Raw genomic sequence first — 22,766 nt, forward strand, 5'->3', positions numbered from 1 at the left:
TTGTAGTATTTTTGCAAACACATTGAGATAAAGTGCCACTCTATTGCATTTCAGGATCTTGGACATCTTTGTGTTATGTTGTAATCACACTACATTATAAAGTGACTTGAGGGGTTTCATTTTGGCTATATTTTCCATCTTCCTATGTCAATTGAGTGTTTCTTCCATGAAATTAGCCTCATGATGTGTCAATGGCATATGCCAGTATAGGTGTTTGTACTTCTTTTGCATTCTCGATGTTCATAGTTCTTCTTTCTACATGAGATATTGCATTTAGTTTTAGTGTTCATGTGTTACTTCTCAGAATTAGAGGGGGATTATGTTGGTGCTATTTCTTTCTTGGTTTGATGGAGTGAGCTATTTATTCAGTATTTGATCCTATGTACTAGGCAATTGTAGTGGATGGATACCTATGCTTTTCGGGGAGATGGATCATTTATCATATAGACATTCTTTCATTCCTATTTTTGGAGGCCATGAAGATACCTTCCATCTTTGATTGATCAGCTATTTAGACTTAGTCTTCTCTACCTAGTCATATTCTATATAGTGGAGGTTCTTCAGATTACCAGTTTAGTAGTGTTTACAACTTCATGCTTCAGTGGTGTTCTTCATGATCATATTTTGTTCCTATCTTTTGGAACATTCTTTCCATCTCTTTTTGTAGTAGGGTTTTTCCCATGTATTTTTCTCTATTTTTCCTCTTACAGAGATTTGGTTGTGCTTGGATACTTCATCAAGCCTTGTTGTTGGGACACAAATTTGCTTTCAGCAGTAGTTTCTATGTTTTTAGCTACTCCCTAAGTTTATTTTAAGGGGGGGTGTTAGAGTAATAAGATATTTCCTTATTAATTAAATGATTTTGATTTAATTATTAAGTCACTTATTATCTCTAGTTTACTTAAGCTAAACTTTAGGCATATAATAATTAATTCTTTATTAATTATTATCATGCAACTTAGGTTTTACCCTGTTATGGTTTTGATCTCCTTTTATAAGGATTGATCTCTTTGTAATTTATTTATTCACTTTTGATAATAAAAATCTCTCTTTTTTCTCATCACGAATGTCTCATCTATGGATCTAGGAATTTTAGCCTCCATATCTTTTTCTTCTCTCTTTTTGTAATAGGTGTTTGCATACAGGCGATTCTTGGGAGCTGTAGAGTTGATCTTTCATCAACTTCAATATAAAGTACTACTTAGAGGCTCACCCCATCATCCACATTATTTTTCATTTTAAGAGCTAGATAGCTTTTATCTCTTTGTCTAGTTTATTTGTTTCAAAGTAATTGAAGATTTAAAAGTCAAGTTAGTATCCATGAAATGAACAACATAAGGATTTTTGTGAGAACCAACACATCACATTGCAAAAATTGAGTGAAAGTCCACAACAAGAAGGAACCTTGAAGTTGTCTCATTTAATCACACAATTTATCTCCATTGTTTAGCATATGTGCATCCCTATTTAAGAGAGTTGGAGATTTTGAGAAATTAGAGAAATTGCTGATCAAAGTATTGCTCATTTCTTATATGTTAGTGGGCTTCCATTCAATCTTGTTAGATCACCTTATTGGTGAGAGATGGTGATGTTGAAAATAATCAAGACTAGCTAGGTTATTGAGAGGGGAGGGGTGAATCTGTAACCTCAACATTTTTAAATTAATTCAGCACTTAATCCATCTAATCTACTGCATGCATGAAAAAAAAAAAATTCATAACACACGAACACAGTATTTTGGTGACCTAGAAACCTTCCAAATTGAAAGTAAAACTAGGATGGGGATGATACCCACAAAACTTCACTACTGTAGTATAAAGTTGGCCTATTAGGACTTACATTGACCACTTTTGATGATCTAACCTATTAAGAGCAATTTGGACTGCTAGATCCACCTTGTTAGAGGTTTTACAAACATACAATGAAGTATGCACTATGTTAAGAGATTTAAACAAAGATTGTTAAGTCTACCCTATTAAAGGATTTAGAAAACTAATTCACCTGTCAAGATGAAATAGTGGAGTTGAGTTACAACTTAATTTCTGAATAGATCTTTGAAGTATAGATCACCTCTTGTGATTGATATAACCTTATTGCTCCTTGTAGACCTTGTTGATACTCTGCTCTACTGTTGATTCACATTCATTCTTCTCAAAACATTACATATCCATTACTTGATACTCTCATGCATATGTTGCAAATGATAAAATACATTACATATATACCATTCTGATATTTACAGTTACAAGGTCGGCTAAAACACAAGTAAACAAAATATTACTAAGTCGGCCAAATAGTAGAAACTCAGGTTCTGCAAGCTGACTTGGTGAACTTTTGATACTCAGCATCCACTACATTACTCAGCATCGTCATGCACTCAGTAGGAGTAGAGGCATGGTCCATACTAATCACACAACATAGCTTCAAACTCAATGACCATTGGAGACTTGGTAGATATAGTGTTACTCGATAGATACTGAATCCTTTATTTACCTTGCTTTCATTAGGTAAAAACTACACATCCATCACTCGGTAGATAATAGCTTCTCATCACACAAACTGATGACTTGATAGACACTATGAAGCATGGTGACCACTATCTGCTCGATAAATGTTGTAGGCTCGATAAACACTATTGGACTGCACACTCATTCGATAGCTTTAGGAATGCTCGGTGTGAACTACTTAACTAATGAACTTACTTGGCAACCATTGAATGCTTGGTATAAACTATAGACTAAGTGATAAGCTCGGTAACCATACAAAATTGAATAAGTGTTGTCACTAATGAAAAATACAATATAATGCCAAATGGTGACTACCCTTTGCAAGAAAGTTGTTGATTATATTAGTCCTTGGTAAGAAAAGGTGAAAATAGGTGTGTTCATATTTGATGGATGAAAATGTTGTATGAATAAACCTTTGATCAATTTTATAATAGTGTCACCTAAAGGGATGATATTCATGAAGGTAGTGGATTGTGAGGGGCAAGTGAAAGATGTATCATGGCCAATATTCTTTGAGAATTAATTGAGATAGTGGTTGTTGTAGATGTTTTCCATGTCATAAAGGATAGTGCTACAAATTGTAGGGCAGATGGGGCTAGTAGAGGCCACATATCATCACATTTTTATGGACACCATGTATAGTTCTGTCACTCAATTCAATCATGCAAAAGATTGATAGTCAAACTGAGTGGGTTGATAAAATTTACACTAATGCTGAGAAGAGATAAATGTTTGTGATTAATCATCATGACACAAGCCATATTTAAGACCTCTGCATTGGAGATGTTGAAGGTAATTTAAGTTTATTTTTTATATTTAACTTTTAACTTTTTAATTTTTAATACATTTGTAAATAAAAATTATAAAGGACACATATGTTTTATGCCATCATAGGTTTTCAAAACACAATTTGTATCTCACGCAATCATCTTGAGATGACTTGTGAAGGTGCAAGAGGCCTTGAATGCTATGGTTATCAATACTTTGTGGAGTGTATGGAGGCAATCAAACACAACAAGAGACCAAAAATTAAAAGCATTTATCCTTGGTGATGAATGGTGGGATCACATGGAATATATTTTGGAATTTATTGAGGCCATGATGAGCATTATTAGGTTTGCTAATACTAATCACCCATGTTTGGGGGAAATTAGTGATGGCCTGGGCAACATTGTGGAGCACATAGAAACAATAATAGTAGGAAATGAACATACAAATACATTTTTTAAAGTTTTGGAAAAAATGATTGTTGATTGTTGGAACAAGATGACCTAGGTTTTATAGCTAAGAGGTGGTTTCACAACCAAACATGGTGGCACCATATAGAGATGCAAAGGTTTCTACTAGTTAGAAGGCTACATTTTCAAATATATATGATAATGGTGAAACTCAAAATTTTGTCCTCATTGAGTTTGCCTCATTTATATCTTTGAAATATCATGGTACTACTGCTCTTCATGCTCAATATAGGATGGATGCTAATGAATTGTGGCATGGATATGGTCAGTGCATCAATTTCTTGCAGCCTCTTGTAATTAAAGTTCTCTCCCAAGAAAGTATCTTTTTAAATTATTTTTCACTTGATCAAAATGTCATATTGAAATTAAATACTAAATGTAAATGTTGCATGCTAACTCAACAGGTTGCAAGTTCTTCATATGAGTAGAATTGGAGTATATAATCCATCCACTCGGTTAAGCACAATCATTTGGGTGCCAAAAAAGTAGAGGATTTGGTCTTTATATACTCCAACCTTTTCCTACTGTCACATAAGAAAATGAATGATTGTGAGGATGTGAGAAGGAATTGGGATCTTGTCCTTGAGTGTACTGATTTAGATGCCATAGATGCACAACTTACCCAAGTCTTTGTAGATGAATAAGAGGAAAATGTTCCACATGACATGAACACAATGAGTGGCATGACTATTGGTTCAAATGAAGTTGAAGGGAAACCAAATTTTGACCTTGATTCATAAGAAGATAATGAAGATGATTTTGGATATTAACTATGAAATATGACTTTTAATTCAAATTTTCATTGTGTAATGACATTTTGAGACTTTTCCAAAGTATGAATATGATATATGAGGTATTTTATTTATAATTTTATTGACGGTTATGAATTTTTGAATATCACACTTTTGAAGTATTATCATTATATATTTGAAGTTTTGAACCAATGATGAATGAAAATTGAATGTGTTACATATATGAATACACACACACATAGAAAATATCTACATACCTGTATTACTAGAACCGACCTAATTATTTTTTTTTGATGGCTCTAGGAATCATAATCCATACTTGAGTTTAAATCAAAATTAGGATCGACACTTTAGATGAAAAATTCTAGAGTTTCATGATACTTAAATACATGAAAGGAGACATTTGTGACATTACCATTGATACAAGTTGACACAAGATCTATGTTGGATAGGCCTAGTCTCACGGGATAAGGAGGCATTTGTGACATTACCATTGATACAAGTTGACACAAGATCTATGTTGGATAGGCCCAGTCTCATGGGATAGCTCCAACATGGAAATTAGGTCTTGCTAGTTTGTATTGACCTCAATCATGGAAAGAACCAAGGTGCTATGGCTACAATAGAGAAAAGAACAAGTCAATTTCTTCCCAAGAACTACTTTTCAACTGTGCACTATATTTTACACATTTTCTTCTCATCTTCTCTAACTCTGAATTGTTCATGATAAATAATAATAATAAGAGAAATGACCAAAAGGGACATTGTTGAGTATATTTGCATCAAAAATTTTCTCTATATCCATTTGGGACCTTAGGAGTGCCCTCAACATACCAACAAGTGAAGGATTGTGTTTAATGTCACTATGTATGATTGCAATAATTTATATAGTTACAACTTTAATAAGTATTAGAAAATCTAGACCCTAATGAATCATGCAGTGGTTTTATTGATAAAACATGAATCATTGTGTGCTTTTCCAAGTTTATTTTCTTCTCTTTTTGGAATACTCGACCTTTTGTTAATGGATCTTTTTATATAATTCTTTTTTGTCCCAATTCTTCAGCTAAATCTTTGTCTTATTATTAACATTTGTTAAAATGAGTGAATGGACAAGAATGTTGCCCAAAAGTGGGATATAAAATACCAAATAGAGAATTAAAAGACAAAAATATCGAAGTGTATAAGGAGTGCATACCTATTTAGGGGCAAAAACAAATTAATGTTGGACAAAAATGTGTCAAAATGTTAACATAGTGTAAGAACATTCAACAAATGATTAAAGGAAATTTTCAAGGTAAGGGTAAATGTGGAAGAACTTACAAAAAAAATACACACACCTCAAAATGCTCCCATGTGTGTAGACCTCCAAACCTTCTGCCCAATACAATACCTAAATACTGATCAAATGATCTCAAACCTTTTTACAAAATAATTTTATGAGCCCCCATTGGTCAAATTTTTGAGCAAATTGGGCTCATAAACAAAATAAAATTGAATCTAACATGCCAAAAAAGGCCTTGGTCAAAATTAAAGGTTCAAAATTGGCCTCGAATATATTAGTGATTGTTCTATCTTCACCCTTTAGGATGTGTTTAGTAAGAGCACAGTTAAGTTTTGAACCCAAATATTTATTCTAAATAGAATATACATACACCTAAATAAGTTCATCCCCTATCAAGCTAGTGGTCTCTTTATAGAATTTTGTAAATAGAACATTAGGTTTGGGAAATTTTCATTTCCTATTTTGAGAAAAAAATTGTTAATCTCTTTAACTATATTAACATTCCTATGATATGTTGCATCTTCATCAAACACCTTTTTGGGGATTATCCATTCTATTTCTTGTTTATTCCATCATTTGACCCACATCCTTAGTCGTGAATAACTTAGACTACTATGAAACAAATGTATGTAGTATGTCTTCCTAGGATTACATTGTGATTTCATCCTCACAAAGGCAATCAATTCTATCTCTATATTTATTTCTCTTGAGAATCAATTTGAACCTTTATCACAAAGGTTGATCTATTTTATCATAGCCTTGGTTCTAGCACCTTGAATATTTTTATTTTGTGGTCTCCTATGAGAATCCCTATAATTTGTTAAGGCTTCTACAAACTCCAAATTGGTATGATTGAGTTATGGATTTCATACTCCTTTCTTCTAGATTCTTTGTTATTCTTCTCCCCTTGAACCCAAAAAGTTTTATTACACAATGAAGTTCCCCAATCTATGACATGCTTACACCATTTTGGTCCAGTGAGGATAAAAGGCCCCTCTTACCTCTATGATGTTTGGTAAAGAAGGAAGTTAAATCCTTCCATATACATTGAAGAGATATGTTAAGTTTAAAATCATTTATTTTTACCTCTTGTAAGAAGATAATATCAATATTACCACACATTCTAAGGAATATCTTAACCATATGTCAAGGGTCTCTAAGCCCATAAAATTCTAGTATGCAAGTTTTGAATCCTTATAAAATTAAATATTGTGTGCCTATGAGAGATTGAAAGATCTTAAAATAATTAGGTAGCTTCCTCTTAGGAATATTATAAGGTTTTGAGTTACAACAATTATTAGGGGGTCTCACTATCTTCCTCTTGACAATTATCTCCCCTTTCTTCCAATGGTGAGTGTCATTATCCTTTTCAATGTCTCTCTCTTTAGGTTTACTTTTCCTATCCTAATTCTTGGCATTAAAGGTAAATAAATCAGAGGTAACATGATATTTTATAGTAGGGACAATGGATAAATCTCTCTCTTCACCAACATCAGAGCATTATAAATAAAAATTTAACTCAATGTTGATCTCCAGTTTCTTCTCTTGGGAGATGTGGATATCTAAGCTCCATTTTCATGATTTTTGGGTGGATAGTGCTACTCTTTGGGGAGAAGTAAATGGACACAGAGTAGGAATCAAAGTTATAGTAAGGATAGGAGGGGACCTTTCATATATTCTTAACATGTTAGAATTATCCCCTTATAATTTCCCCTTAAAATAGTACCAGCCCACAACTATGACTCCCTCTACTCTCTCCCCACTTGGCCCCTAGAAGCAGGGAAGCAAATAGTACCTATAGTATTCTTGGAGTTCAAGAGAGTCTCCATCCTAGAGTTAGGTAACCTTCATATGGACCCAACAATCATTTTTTACCCATAAGAAAGAGTAGGTACATCCAAAAGTAGTAGATCTAGAAGCAAGGGAATGTGTAGAAGTTTTTTTAGATCTAGGTGGTGGTGAAGGATCTTAGAAGACATACCATAGAATAGTAGGGATCCACTATCATGTACTAGTATGTGGATGTCAATATTTTATTATTATCAATCGTATCATATTATCTATGGTCTTGTTTAATAACACTTAGCCCATATAATTCTTTAGAGGGATGAGGACCATCATACAGATTCTAAACCCTCTCCTTAGAGGTTTACAATAATTGGTCAATAATCAAGGCACGGGGGCCAATAGCTTACACTTATTTTGGATTGAAGATGAGAGGTTGGTAATTTCTTGTGAATTATGATAATAAGAAGTGAAGAGAGTGATCATTTATGTCAAATAATTATATTTAGATCCTTTATTTTTTAAGATCTCCTTCTAAATCTATCTAGAGAAATCTATCAAGTGTTTGTTGTTTTATGATTCACTTTAGAAACCTTATCAACAAGATACAAGTGCATTGTGAAAAATTGGGGAAGATATTTTATCACATTGAGATTGGGAGTGACATTGAGAGGAGTAAAATTGTAATGCCCCACCCAGAGATCCTTGGAACAAGGATAAATACAAGCTTATATCTATATATATATAACATCAACATGCAACCGATCAAAATATCACAATGGAAGACTTAATCAATCATCCATATAACCAATAAATCTCTAAGCGAAACTAAAACCAAATATGACAAAGCTACAGAGGCCACAAAGCACATTCGAATATGAAGGATCTTGAATTCAAAAAGTCAAACACTAAAGTTCAAGAACTCTGTAATGGGTAGCCAAGTCACCTCTCAAAAAGTTCTAGTCAAATCAAAAAGTGCTCGATGGTCATGCAAGGAAGTTTTCTCAAAAAATCATGTGACATTTTACTATAGCTAGGAAACACTTTTTCCTATATCCATGTAATACTTCTTTCCCAATCGATACTTTTTCCTATAGCTGGACGATAATTTCTACTATGGCCAGGTGACATTTCTTCCTATGGCCAGGTGACACTTTCTAGTGTCACAATGTAAATAGGATTTCAAAAAAATCCAAATCTACATATCATTGACATAAAACATTCAACATAGAGGCATTTTATGAGGTTAAAAACAACCAAGCTTAATATTCTTTCATTCTCATAGCCTGGTTTCTATTATGGGTTCCATTATTCATAACATTTGTTCCAAAAACTTTCTTGCCAAACCATTTTGATGAACTATTTGAAATTAGTCCTTTTAAATCATATCCAAAGCTAAGCCCAATAAAAAAAACTAATTATAATTTATGACCTATGTATCAATACCCAATTTTACTTTAAAAATGCAAAAGTAAAACTCAAAACCCTCCCTTGGGAATCCGATATCTTTCTCACAAAAACTCTAAATGAAGCCAAAAAAATTTTAAAATGACCATTTTTTAGTCTAGATTTCAAATCTATAAGTCATTAATTATTCCAATCTATAAATCATCACATGCATGTAAATCTATGCCTGCAACTCCTTTGAAGATATAAACAAACTAGTTTCCACTAAAACATTCATAACTTCCATAAATATGATTGAAAATGACTCAAACCAAAAGGAAATGAAATTAGATTCAAATATATATCAAATTAATCTATTTAGAGGTCATAATTATTCCATATGTGTTAGTACCATGTGCTGCAACATGACTACTATCAAGAAATTCAAAATTTGTAAATAACCACTTTCATTAAAATATGCATAAATTCTTCAAAACCAAATGAAACTATTCCAAACCAAAAAGAGAAGGAATATTATTCAGCCCTATATCCAAAAATATATATTATACATGGTTTCCATGCTGTACATTTTCATACAATACCTAGAACCAATGCTAAAATGGAAAAGTCAATCAAAATAACAACTCAAAATTTCACCAAATTTGTTTCAAATGTGAATGTTTCCTTCCATTCTTCTTTGATTCAACCATACATCCATTTTTATAGTTTTTATGGTTGGTTATAATTTCCAAACCACCTTTTAAACCATCTCCTTACATTCTTTTAACTCATTACGCAACTTTGACAATATTTATGCACTTTATGCATTTTCACATTACAACTTTTGCAAGTGTAAGTCCAAATACGACAAATATTTGTATGGACACTTGAATAACCCCTAAAATGGACTTAATTGGACATTTTACATCAACAAAATAATTTATAAGGCTTTCTTTTATAATTTTACCTTGTTGACCAATTTGAAACGACCTTGCACAATTTTGAAACTTATTACAAATGGCTTTTCTAGCCTTTACATTTCAACTTGTGGACTCAAACACATTACCAACATCTTAAAAAATAATTTAATATATGATATAAGGACTCTTAACCTCCTTGTGCTCTTGTACTTTAGGTGCTCCAGCACCATACTCCCAATTTTGAAAAATTTCCATGTTCTAAGGAAATTCCTTTATCAATAATTTGCAAACAAGCTTTGCTCCATGCTTCTGTTGCTCACTCTGATGCTATAACTAACTCCATCTCTCACAATGTTGCATAACAAAAAACTATCCAACATGAACCATCCATCCTACTCATTAGTAGACTTGGTCTGGTGATGTACTTCCCACTCTCACTTAGTGGTTGCTTTTCGCACCCTACTCCAGATGTATCTCTATTAGAGAATGGTTAGGAAAAAACTTACTTGCCTACCCATAAACTTTTTAGGAACTTCTTTCCTTCTTGCAACTAGATGGGTCGAGTTCTTACCTCACAATATTTGTCTACCCAGATCTTTTTCTGACTCTAATACCAATTTGATGTAAATAGGATTTAAAAAAAAATCCAAATCTACATATCACTGACATAAAAAATTCAACATAGAGGTATTTTATGAGGTTAAACACAACCAAGCTTAATATTCTCTCATTCCCATAGCCTAGTTTCTATTACAAGTTCCATTATTCATAACATTTGTTCCAAAAAAATTCTTGCCAAAGACTTTGGATTAATTATTTAAAATTAGTACTTCTAAGTCATATCCAAAGGTGAGCCTAATCCAAATCCCCAATTAAAATTTATGGCATTTGTATCAAGACCCAATTTTACTGTAAAAATGCAAAAGTAAAGCTCAAAACCCTGCCTTACGAATCTGATATCTTTCTCAAAAAAACTCCAAATAAAACCAAACCAATTTAGAAATGACCATTTATAAGTCTATTTTTGAAATATATAAGCCATTAATTATTCCAATCTATTAGTCATTATATGCATGCAAATCTATTCCTGCAACTTCATTGAAGATATAAAACAACCAGTTTCCACTAAAACATTCATAACTTCCATAAATATGATTGCAAACAACTCAAACCAAAAAAAATTGAAATTAGATTCAAACATCTATCCAATGAATGTATTTAGAGGTCATAAATATTCCATATGTCTGAGTACAAAGTGCTGCAACATTACTGCTGTCAAGAAATCCAAAATCAGTAAATAACCACTTTCACTAAAATATGCGTAACTTCTTCAAAACCAAATGAAACTAATCCAAAAAAAAAAAAGAGAAGAAAATTTATTCATAATTTTATCTAAAAATATAGATTATTCATAGTTTTTAGGTTGTACATTGCCATACAAGGCTTGGAACCAAAACTAAAACTGAAAAGTCAATCAAAATAACAACTTAGAATTTCACCAAATTTATTTCAAATGTGAACGTCTCCTTCCATTCTTCTTTGGTTCAACCATACATCCATTTTTATAGTTTTTATTATTGGTTATAAATTTCAAACCACCTTTTAAAGCATCTCCTTACATTCTTTTAACTCATTATGCAACTTTGACAATATTTATGCACTTTATGCATTTTCACATTACAACTTTTGCAAGTGTAAGTCCAAATTTGACAAATATTTGTACGGATATTTGAATAATCCTAAAATGGACTTAAATGGAAATTTTAAACCAACTTAATCATTTATAAGGCATTCTTTCATATTTTTACCTTCTTGATCGATTTAACACCTCCTTGCAAAATTTTGACACTTATTACAAATGGCTTCTCTAACCTTTACATTTCAACTTATGGACTCAAAAACATTATAATTGTCTTAAAAAAAAATTTAATATATAATAGAAGGACTCTTAACCTCCTTGTGCTCTTGTGCTTTTGGTTCTCCTGCACCATGTCGTACATTATTTATCACAACTATTGTGCGATACTTTTCTTGTATCACTTAATGTTGAACAAATGTCACCCAGGTTCAAAACCAAAAGGCAAGATGAAAAGTTTGGAAGAAACACAAGGTAAGAAACTCCACACTGAGGAGTTCCAAAACCACAATAGTCGAGGAAACATCACTCAAAGACATGAAGTACATGACGCCAAGCAATAAGAAGTATCAATTATCTAACCATCTAATCCATAACAACATATGAAGGGACATGTAGAAGGAAACATCACAATGAACATACATGGTTCAAAAATCAACATCATATGAAGAAAACATAAATAATTAAACTTGTGTTCAATTCCTCCCAACTGTAATAGCATCATGAGACCTCAAGGGACCTAGCCATACCCTAAGCGTAACATCCCAAACTGTCAACTAGACAATTAGAGTTGTCTTATGAGGGCATTACTACTACAATGGAATAATATCATAAGAACAAGAAGATCTAACATGATAAACCAAAAAAGCACAAATACTCCCTCTAATAGTGAATCACATCATCTAAACATGATATCCAAGAATTCCAATTAAAGCATAAATCACAAGGAAACATATTCCCAATACCCGAATATACCAAGTGAATATCAAGCATTAGTCTCAACTAGAAATAGACCATCTCTGTAAACTAGTCCCCTACAATGTTATAGGTAGCTACACCTCCCAAACACATGGAACCCATAGGCCCACTCTCGTCGTGCTAATGGAGATAGTGATCCAACCAAAAACACACACAAGACAACCATCCATGGCTAACACTCATGCTAGCTAGATAGTAAAGAGGACTGAAATCAAGATCATGAGATAATGCAAGTACAATAGGTCATAGTTAGACAGTCTATGGGTCAACTAGGGACTTGATGAATAGTAAGTCGTCTGGCATCAAGGAGCTCAAGATAAGTATCATGCAGCATCAACTCCTCAAGGAGGCGCACACACTGTGTCCTCAAATCAACTTTGGGTGCTCACTATTTTAATTATCTTAGATTTATTACTTAGTAATTTATTTAGTTATCACTTATTTAGACAATTCTTCACACCAACCTAGGAAATAGTCACAAAGGTTATGAGAGAAGCCCCTCCATGATGCTACCCTACATACCCATGCTCATTACATGATTAGTGCCCATAGGTAATGCATATTCCCAACCCAACCCCAATGAACATAACTCCACTGATAAAAATTGGGAGATCGGGCCTTGCATGCACCCAAAAAATGGCTCGTGTGTGGGTGCACCAACTACATGAAGATCATAAAAGCAAGGGTCAGATGAAAACACAAGCAAAATAACACTCAACTAAATACAAGCTTAGGAGTACGAATGTGACACACATCCCAATGCAACATAAAAGTGCAGTAGTGGTCAGATTGACATCTTATAGATAATCTAAATCCACCACCAACATCATGCCATGAAAACTTGAAAAAATTGTGCAACACACAAATTGAGGCAAAAACCTCAAAAATTGAATGTTGATGAAAATAAATGAAAATAAAACCCATTCAACCCATGGATGAATGAGCCACATAGATCCAATAAAAATTGGGTTCAAACACCGTATGAAAAAATGACCAGCATAATAGTGAAAAACCTCAAACCCCCATCTCAAAAATTAGGGAAATGCTCATAGCTGACCAACCAAGAAGAGCTAGCAATTAGCAATAGAGGAGAACACTAGTTTTCAACCTCCTAACATAAAACTACCAGAAATGAGGCTGAAACAAGAAAACAAGAGAGCGCTACCTGATAGCCAAAAGGGAAAACACAAGAATTTGAACAATAAAATAAAAATCCCATAGAAGTTGCCAAAAATATGACAATCCAAGGTCTCCCCAAGTTGGATCCAATTAGTTCGATCTCAAAATGATCCCATGCCCATAGATCCTACAACAAACATAAACACAATCCTACAAAAGAGGATTTGGAAATTTGCTCCCAATTTTCTTATTTCAGAAAGTGAGAGTGACGAATAAAATTCCTTTTTGGATACTTATTCACTTTTCAAGTGAATAAAGGATTAGGGTAAATAACTAGGTCACCTAGTTAAACCATAACTAGGTCACCTAGTAAATAACAACAAAGCTATTGGGAATTAAATAAAATAAGATAAAGCCCAAAATTCCCTTAGGCCAAAATCACAACATTCCTTAATAACTTTCATGACATATGTGAACCTCTAAATGCATAGACATGCTCACGGGTCTAATCACATAATGAAAATGAGTCTAGATTTATTGAATCATCAGAGGGTTTAATTTAAACAATTAAATAGGATACATTGACCATATAGGGACAACATTTGTTAAATATGAACAACTGAATCATTAACTCCATGTGCCACTATCATGAACATAAATCCTGCACACCAAACCACACTATCAAGTGTAATTGCATATAACAACATAACTAAAGCAATGAATGCATTAAATGACCTAATTTAATCATTTATTTAATTGTGATTAAAGGACTTATTATTTTAGTTATTTCTTTTGCAAATTTGCGGTAATGGTTCTTAATTGGAGTTATTAAGAGTGATATAGTACCTTAAGGTGTCTGGTCTTGTAAATTGGCTATCAAGGTTAGTCTTCAAGGAGTAACTTAAATTGAAATGGTATATAATCTATATTTAAAATGTATTTATATTCACATATAAAAAATCTAAAGTGAAAATAAAAAGATTATACTCCTAATTAATAATAATAGAATATTCTTAAAAAACTCAATATAATATTTCATTTAATACATTTCATTAAAAAATTAAAATAGAATATTTGAAAATTTTCTAAATTCAAGAACGAGAATATAAATTGAAAATAAAAGAATATATTACTAATCAATATTGATACTCTTGTAAGAATAGAGTTTAATACTAGCAAGTTGCACACTTTTGTGCTTGCAATAATAAGTCAATAGGTGTTCGATAATAAAATTATTTTGTAAAGTATAATATTATGTGAACAAATTAGATTATTAATAATTTTTAATTTAAATAACAAAATATTTACTAAAATCTTTTAAATAAATTAATAAATATTATTTATTTAAATTTAATTTATCAAATATGAAAACAAATAACCATTTAAAAAAATTCCATCGAAAAATCTATTATAAAAAATTAATAAGAGAAATAATAATAATAATGTTTCTAACAAATATTCTATTGGCTAAATAAATTATAGAAACTAAAAAATAATATTTAACAAAAAAAAAAACTAATATAAAAAATAAATTTAAATATTTAAAAACTAAAACCTAAATCAATCTAAAAAATAAGAATTTAAATAAATAGAGATCACAACATGTGTGGAGATCACAAGTAATTATTTTTTAAATAAATAGGAAAAGAAAAATAATAGTTAAAAGTGGAGATTTAGAATATAATTTTATGTGAACAAATTAGATTATTAATAATTTTCAATTTAAATAACATAATATTTACTAAGATATTTTAAATAGATTAATAAATATTATTTATTTAAATTCAATTTATCAAATATGAAAAAAAAAATTTAAAAATCCCATCAAAAAATCTATTATGAAAAATTAATAAGAAAAATACAAATTTTTTTTAAAAAAAATAATAATGTCTCTAACAAATATTCTATTGACTAAATAAATTATAGAAACTAGAAAATAATATTTAAGAAAAAAACTAAACAATATTAAAAATAATTTTAAATAATTTTAAAACTAAAACCTAAATCAATTGTAAAAATCAAAAGTTAAATAAATAGAGATCACAACATGAGTTAATATGGAAATCAGAAGTAATTGTTTTTTAAATAAATAGGAAAAGAAAAATAATAGTTAAAAGTGGAGATTTAAAATATAATCTTATGTGAACAAATTAGATTATTAATAATTTTCAATTTAAATAACATAATATTTACTAACATATTTTAAGTAGATTAATAAATATTATTTATTTGGGATTCACCCGACAATGTGACGGTTATGTCACAAGCCTTAGTTGATTGAGATCTTGCATTTGAAACTACTTGCTTGTTGTTTCAAATTGTTCGTCTCACATGAGTGTTGGGTTGAATGCATGTTTCATGAGGTGACTGATGTTTGGATTGACATTTGTTTCTGCCTGGCCCTTGTTGCCACTGCTTGTTTCTCTATTCATGCCTTATGCCTTCCCCATTCCACACACATTCACAACTTAATGAGATAGAGTACTCGTCACTGCCTGTTTCTCCATTCGTGCCTTATGCCTTCCCTATTCCACACACATTCACACCTTGATGAGATGGAGTACTATTTTTTTTAGCATTGGAAAATATAAGGGGGTGATAGTTAATTGCCTTGGAGAGATAAGGAGATGCTAAGGAGAGATAAGGGTTGGAAGGATAAGGAGGAATGAGCTATTGAGTGATAACTGACCATTAACTAACTTCAAGAAGTTTCTTGGTATGATGTGTTGGTTTGTGGAGTATATATAATGTAATGAGAAGTTAATGCCTTCCAAATAGCTTATTTCAATCCGGGGATGCCCACCCCATCCTCCTCCCTCGAAAAAAAATAATTAAAATAAAATTTGCGATACCACTAGTTCAAAGCTCTAGATAAAAGCGATATTACCAATAAAAACAATTATTTATTTAAATTCAATTTATCAAATATGAAAAAAATCATTTAAAAAATCTCATTAAAAAATCTATTATGAAAAATTAATAAGAGAAATACAAAAAAATAACGACGTCTCTAACAAATATTGTATTGACTAAATAAATTATAAAAACTTTAAAACAATATTTAAAGAAAAAAACTAAATTAATATAAAAATAACTTAAAATAATTTAAAAACTAAAATCTAAATCAATTTTGAAAATTAAAAGTTAAATAAATAGAGATGACAAAATGAACTAATGTGGAGATTACAAGTTATTTTTAAAAAAAAAATAGAAAACGAAAAACAATACTTAAAAGTGGATATAACAACTAATAAATATCAAAAGTTAAAAATTGGAGTGAGATAAAAACTGGCCAGTAATAATTAACGGGAATGATTTATAATTTTCCATCCAACTGACAACTTTTTCGGCAACTCACAAATTTTTCGTCAACTCACAAATTGTCGGTAAATTCAATTTTTGAAAACAAAGTTCACAGTAATAGCCTATTGGAAAATTAAATTAACTAGCAATTGCACATCAACAAAAAGTGGATAGGAAATATTTGTTTTGTAGAATGAAGAAAATTTGTCACAAATGATAATTTAGACAAAAATAAATGATGTCCATTAAGCTTACAACATATTGATAAAGAGTTACTCTTGAATTATTGGATGAATACATAAACAAAACTAAATAAAAAAATCAACTTGAAAAATCAATTATTGTTAATCTATACTTCACTACACATTGACCAAGATAATTACGTTTTTTAACAATTGCAAAAAGATATATATATATATATATATTATTGTAATAAAAATAAAATTATTATTTATTTAATAAAAACAAAATAATAGTTTTCTCTATATAACTAATTTTTTATTTATTTTTATAACACCTACTTTTAAACTAAATTATTTAACAAATTGAAACTAATAAATTAGTTGAATAAAATAACGAATTGAAAATAAAATTAAAAGGTCAAATCAGGCAACAAAAAAAGTTTCTATAAATTTAATCTTAAAAACACTTATTTTCCATAATCTATCCATCAATATTCACTGTGTGTTTGTGTGCTATACAACTAAATCTAGAAACAATGCTAGAATTTAGCCTTTCAAATAATTTTAATTTGATTGTATTGTGATTTTTTACAATTTGGAAAAAAGCTTCTGAAATGCATTTGAAGTGCATAAGCTCCCATGAAGCACCCATTATTTTGTGATAGATCCAGAACATACATCTTCCTCAAAGACAACATAAGAACTGATTTAAAATAAAATATTAGTGAGTTGCAGGAAACCACCTATGAAGCAATTTAATGGAGAATGTGAAATACAACCAGTTGATGAGAATTTGAAAAAATTGATGAGAAATGAAACAAAGAAAGTCCTTTCTACAAATTTTCAAGCTAAAAAATTGAGAAACTTCTATATTATGGACATGTTTATGTTAGCAAGATTCATTTTTTTACAACTTTCTAATTTTTTATTGTTATAGAGTGAACGAATTAAAATTAAAGATATAAAATTATATTAAAAGAGGAGAATAAAACTTAGTTTTAGAAACTTCTACAAATATGATTTTTAACAGAATCATGGGAAAATTAAAATACACAACATTTAGGTTAAAATATATTGTATTAATATTATATATCATAATATGATATTTAACAATCATTTAAATTAACATATAAAAAATTAAATTGAAAAGGAATGCTTGTACTAAAGACAAGATTTCACTAAATAGTTTTATTAATATTAAAAATATTCACTTGTACTCTTGTTCAATATAGGAAAAACAAGAAAGAAAAAAAACCCTTTTTTTTTATTGAATAATTCCAAAAGAATAATATACAAAAGTCAAAAAAAAAAATCTCTCTTTTTCTTCCCTGTCCCTTATATTGCTGCTTAACTCTTGCTGTTAAATCTTGTAGCAATGAAAACATAAATCTTCCAAAGTATCGATGAAGTAAAGAGGAAAGTCCTTAACCCGTTGTTGGGGAAGCTATTTGCGCACGCTACATTCAATTGCTGACACCAAGGACATGTGAGAACCAGAAATGACATGACAATCCCCAAGAAAAAGTCCAATTCATACTCAGAAATCTCACAGAAAAAGCTCAAAAAAATCTTGTCCAACTAAAAATATAAAGACATTTTATTATTCCAAAAGAAAAAAATGTTTCTTACTTCAAAATGATTATGAAAACCATGTTAAAATTATTGAAACAATATTGCAACAGGACATTTATCAATAGGGAGAGATTTCCTATTTAGTATAGGTTATAATGCTCATCTTAAAATTCATGAAGCACATTTCTGCAAATTGGATTTAAAAAAGATTGTGGAGTAGACTTAAAAAGTAATATGAAAAGTTTCATACTAATTAGTTGATTCTCCTCATATAAGTGTATTATAAGTATTACTCAAATGTTCAACAGCATAAAGCTACACATCTAAATTATATTGAGCTATATTAATGAAATTCAATACAATGAAATAAAAGTATTCCTTATATTTTTAAACTTTAATTAACACCACTAATTTGTCGGCATATGCCTGATTTTACCTAAAATATGGATAAGGCAGGTACACCCACATCAAGTGACTCAAAGGTGATTATGCAAAACCATTTACAGATTGGGAGAAATAGATACTTTTTTGAAATAGAGTTGTGCACCTTTGTAACACTGTGAGCTCAATAGGTTGTAGATACTGACATACATGAGATCAGAAATATTTTTGAATAGAAGACCAACCAAACATATCTCATCGTAAGACTGTGAGCTTACTTCAATCACATTGGTATCACCTTGTACAATACAGGTTATAATTTTTGGCATCTGATCATGCATATCGATATGCTCTAGTTCGACATTCTCTTGATTATTTAGGTTTGAGGGAATTAAGCCACAAATTGGAGAACCTTGATATAGCTTGTGAAGTGAAGAAACTTGTACCAATGCAAATGTTAATTTTGTATTTTGAATCTTGACATGGAAATCGGCTGTTGAAATATGTTCATCTCAAAATAGAGGATTGAGGTAGGCACATGTACCATAGTAGTGTTGATGTTAGTTTTGTACCACTACATAACATATAGCAATTGAATACTTGATATGGAATATCAAACACTCAACTCTCTCTTGAAAAATAAATACTCATGAAGAACATGAGAAAAAATCCAAGGTTTCTTACACGTGTGGATACTAACTCAATTATATTAATGTGATTTGCTGGTTAATCATGTAGGCGGTTCTTTTAGGGATGTTGGACTTTTGTTTTGATGGTGATAAAATCTAGCTTTGTAATGTATATGAGCACCAAATAATGTTGATGGTGAGGATGGAGGGTATGTCCACTGAAAATGCTTCTAATTTTATAACTTTTTTCTTGAATGGACTCCAACTACTACACTACTTGCTACTTTACTTGTACTCCTATGAATGGAAAGATTAGCAAAAGGACGGAGATCAAATCTAATGAAAGCTTACTAGTGATGCTACCTCCATAGATGCAATGATTCAAGGGAAAAATATTAGATTACCATGCAAGGCTTCCTAAAAAGTCGCTAGGATGTTAGTGGCCTAGTTTATGGATCCCTATCAAACATCCACTAATATCACCATACAACTATCCATCTATTCTTACTCTTGCTTAACAACTTTCTTGAAATAAAATCTACTTTAACAACTTCAATGGAATTAAACTCTAACTATTGGAAGTAGAAACCATGCAATAACACCAAGTGTTCTTAATCACCATGCAAGACACAACAATGATAAGAGAAGCAATTTTGGTATTATCTTAAGAAACAATTTTATTCAACCCTTTACCAATGAGAGCAAACGGCCTTATATAAGGGCCAAAATTACAACCAATGGTAGAGATTAAGAGGAAAAATCAATGATCCACATCAAATCCCAAAAACCCTAATTAGGGTTGCCACCCCATCAGCCAATGAGAAGATGCCACCTCACAAATGGACTAATGAAAAAAAAGAAAAGTGGCAACCAATGAGTAGGCACTAAAATGGTAGCCAATCAAAATCAAACACCTATCCCACCCAAGAAGAAGGAGAATTTGCCACTTGGGCTTACATCAAATGATCCTCTAATACAATTCTACCCTTTTCTTTCATCTTTTTAGCCAAGGCAATGAACTTGACTAGCCTATTGTTGACTTCCTTCATAGGAGGGCAAGGCATGTGCTTCATCTTGAGCTCAGCTAAATTCATCATGTTGCTTACTGCTTCCAGTGTCCTCTCATGACCCTTCTCATATTCTTTCACATATCCAATAAAGGCACTAAGGGAGGCAAGGGTGCCCAAATGCTTCTTCTTGATGGCAACCTTCCCCAACTCATCCAATCTTGATCCAAACTCTATCCCATTGACCTTCTCCTCTTTGATACCCTCAAAACCAAGTGCAACTCAAACATCACTCATCATGGTTGAAATAAAAGTGTCAATGCTTGGGTTGTGTTGTACAATCTCACTCCATATCTCTTCAAGTATCCTCAATCTGATGGTCAAGGCAACATACCGAGACTCCACCGTACTCATTCCTCCTTCATCCACCAACTTGGTTCTCTCCAAATATCTCTTTAGTAGCCCAATAACTACCTAGAGCCTGGGAATGGCTAAGTCCTTGACTGGAAGGAAATCCTTCCACTCCCCTTCAAATGTTCTGAATTTGTCTCTAATAGCCACCAATGAACTGAATGTTGAGATAAAGGAAGGCAATAAATTTCACCCATCTTGAATTATATCACTAATCCAATCTTTGATTTTGTGTAGTTGAGCCGATATCTCTTCTATGTTGCTCCTACTGTCTTGCAGAAGGGCTACCTAATTCAACTATTGGATAGGCTGAAAATCTCTCCAATACTTGTTTTTAGCCTCCAACTTTACAATCCTCTCATTTTCCTTCCTCAACTTTTCTTGAATTAATACCATGCCTTCCTAGATCTTCTCACACTCCATGTCATCCATGATTCTTCCCAAGTTATGCCCTACTATCTCATACTCTTGGCCTACAATCTCATCCACTACCTTGCTAACCTTTGGTATCACAATCTGAACTTTTTGCTAACCATCATCATCACTCTTGATTACCTTTGCCACCATTTTTACAATTTTATTATGTTTCTCACTATCTTCCTTGTCCACTAACCCTTGAATATCTTCAACTATTTACACAGTCACCACCTCGCCTCTTGGCATAAGCATTTTCCTTAACCATAGTGGTGCAGTGCATCTCCCCAAATCTAAATTTAGTTCGACTAGAAAAGCATCACCAATAGCCTCAGGCACCTGGTTTACTTCCTAAATATCAATTGGTTTATCCTCTTCTTCACTTGTGACCATCATATCATCTCCATGTTGGTTCTTCAAGAGAGGAGAGTATTTGGTAGTACCACTCTAACCACTTGATTCTGAATTAGAGCTCAACTCTACCAAGACCCTTTGTCCACTTGTATTATCCTCTTGGCTCCTGGCCTAGCAATTATGCTCTCCCTTGATGGTGCTACATTCTATCTCTTTGTTGGAGGCTCCTGATGTTCTTTACTTTTCTCAACCTTCAAATTTCTCTTCTTGATTTTAACTACTCTTTGTTGCTGGCTATTGTCCCCACCTTTTGTCCGACTGACTCTGTTGGACTTTCTTCCTCCGGTTTCATCTTCTCATAAGTAAGGTGTATCTTCTAATTTTGTAATTTCATTAGCTTCTCATTGTACCATGACTCAGTGTGTAAATCAACTATCCTTTTAACTATCTCTAAGGAAGGATCCTGATGATCATCCCAATCAACTAGACTCAACTATGTTCCATCCACTATATCATAATCTTCTCTTAGTACATTTTCATCATCTTCTAGCTAATAGGGAATATCAAGGCCTCTCAATTTAATTGTCCTCATCATGCCTATTGGCAATCTTGAGAAAGTTAGCTTCCTCACATGAAATTCATCCTATGCATTGTCCCAAAAATCTTCTGTAGTAGGAATATGTTTGAATGTGTTTTCATGAGATGCCTTGATAAGACCATTAGGATCGAATCCCTATCTTGCTTTATACCATCCTAGATGATACCATTCTAACTCCTCCACACCTGCAAAGATGATAGAATTGAGGCAAGTATCATTGCTTATTCCAAACGAGAAGGTAATCCCCGTCTCACCTTTAAGTTTCATCATCTTGTCATAATGCTCAAGTTTCCTAGCCAACTCCATCAA

Source organism: Cupressus sempervirens, chromosome 2 (assembly GCF_028749045.1).
Source record: "Cupressus sempervirens isolate cs-2001-9-10 chromosome 2, ASM2874904v1, whole genome shotgun sequence".
NCBI classification, from domain to species: domain Eukaryota; kingdom Viridiplantae; phylum Streptophyta; class Pinopsida; order Cupressales; family Cupressaceae; genus Cupressus; species Cupressus sempervirens.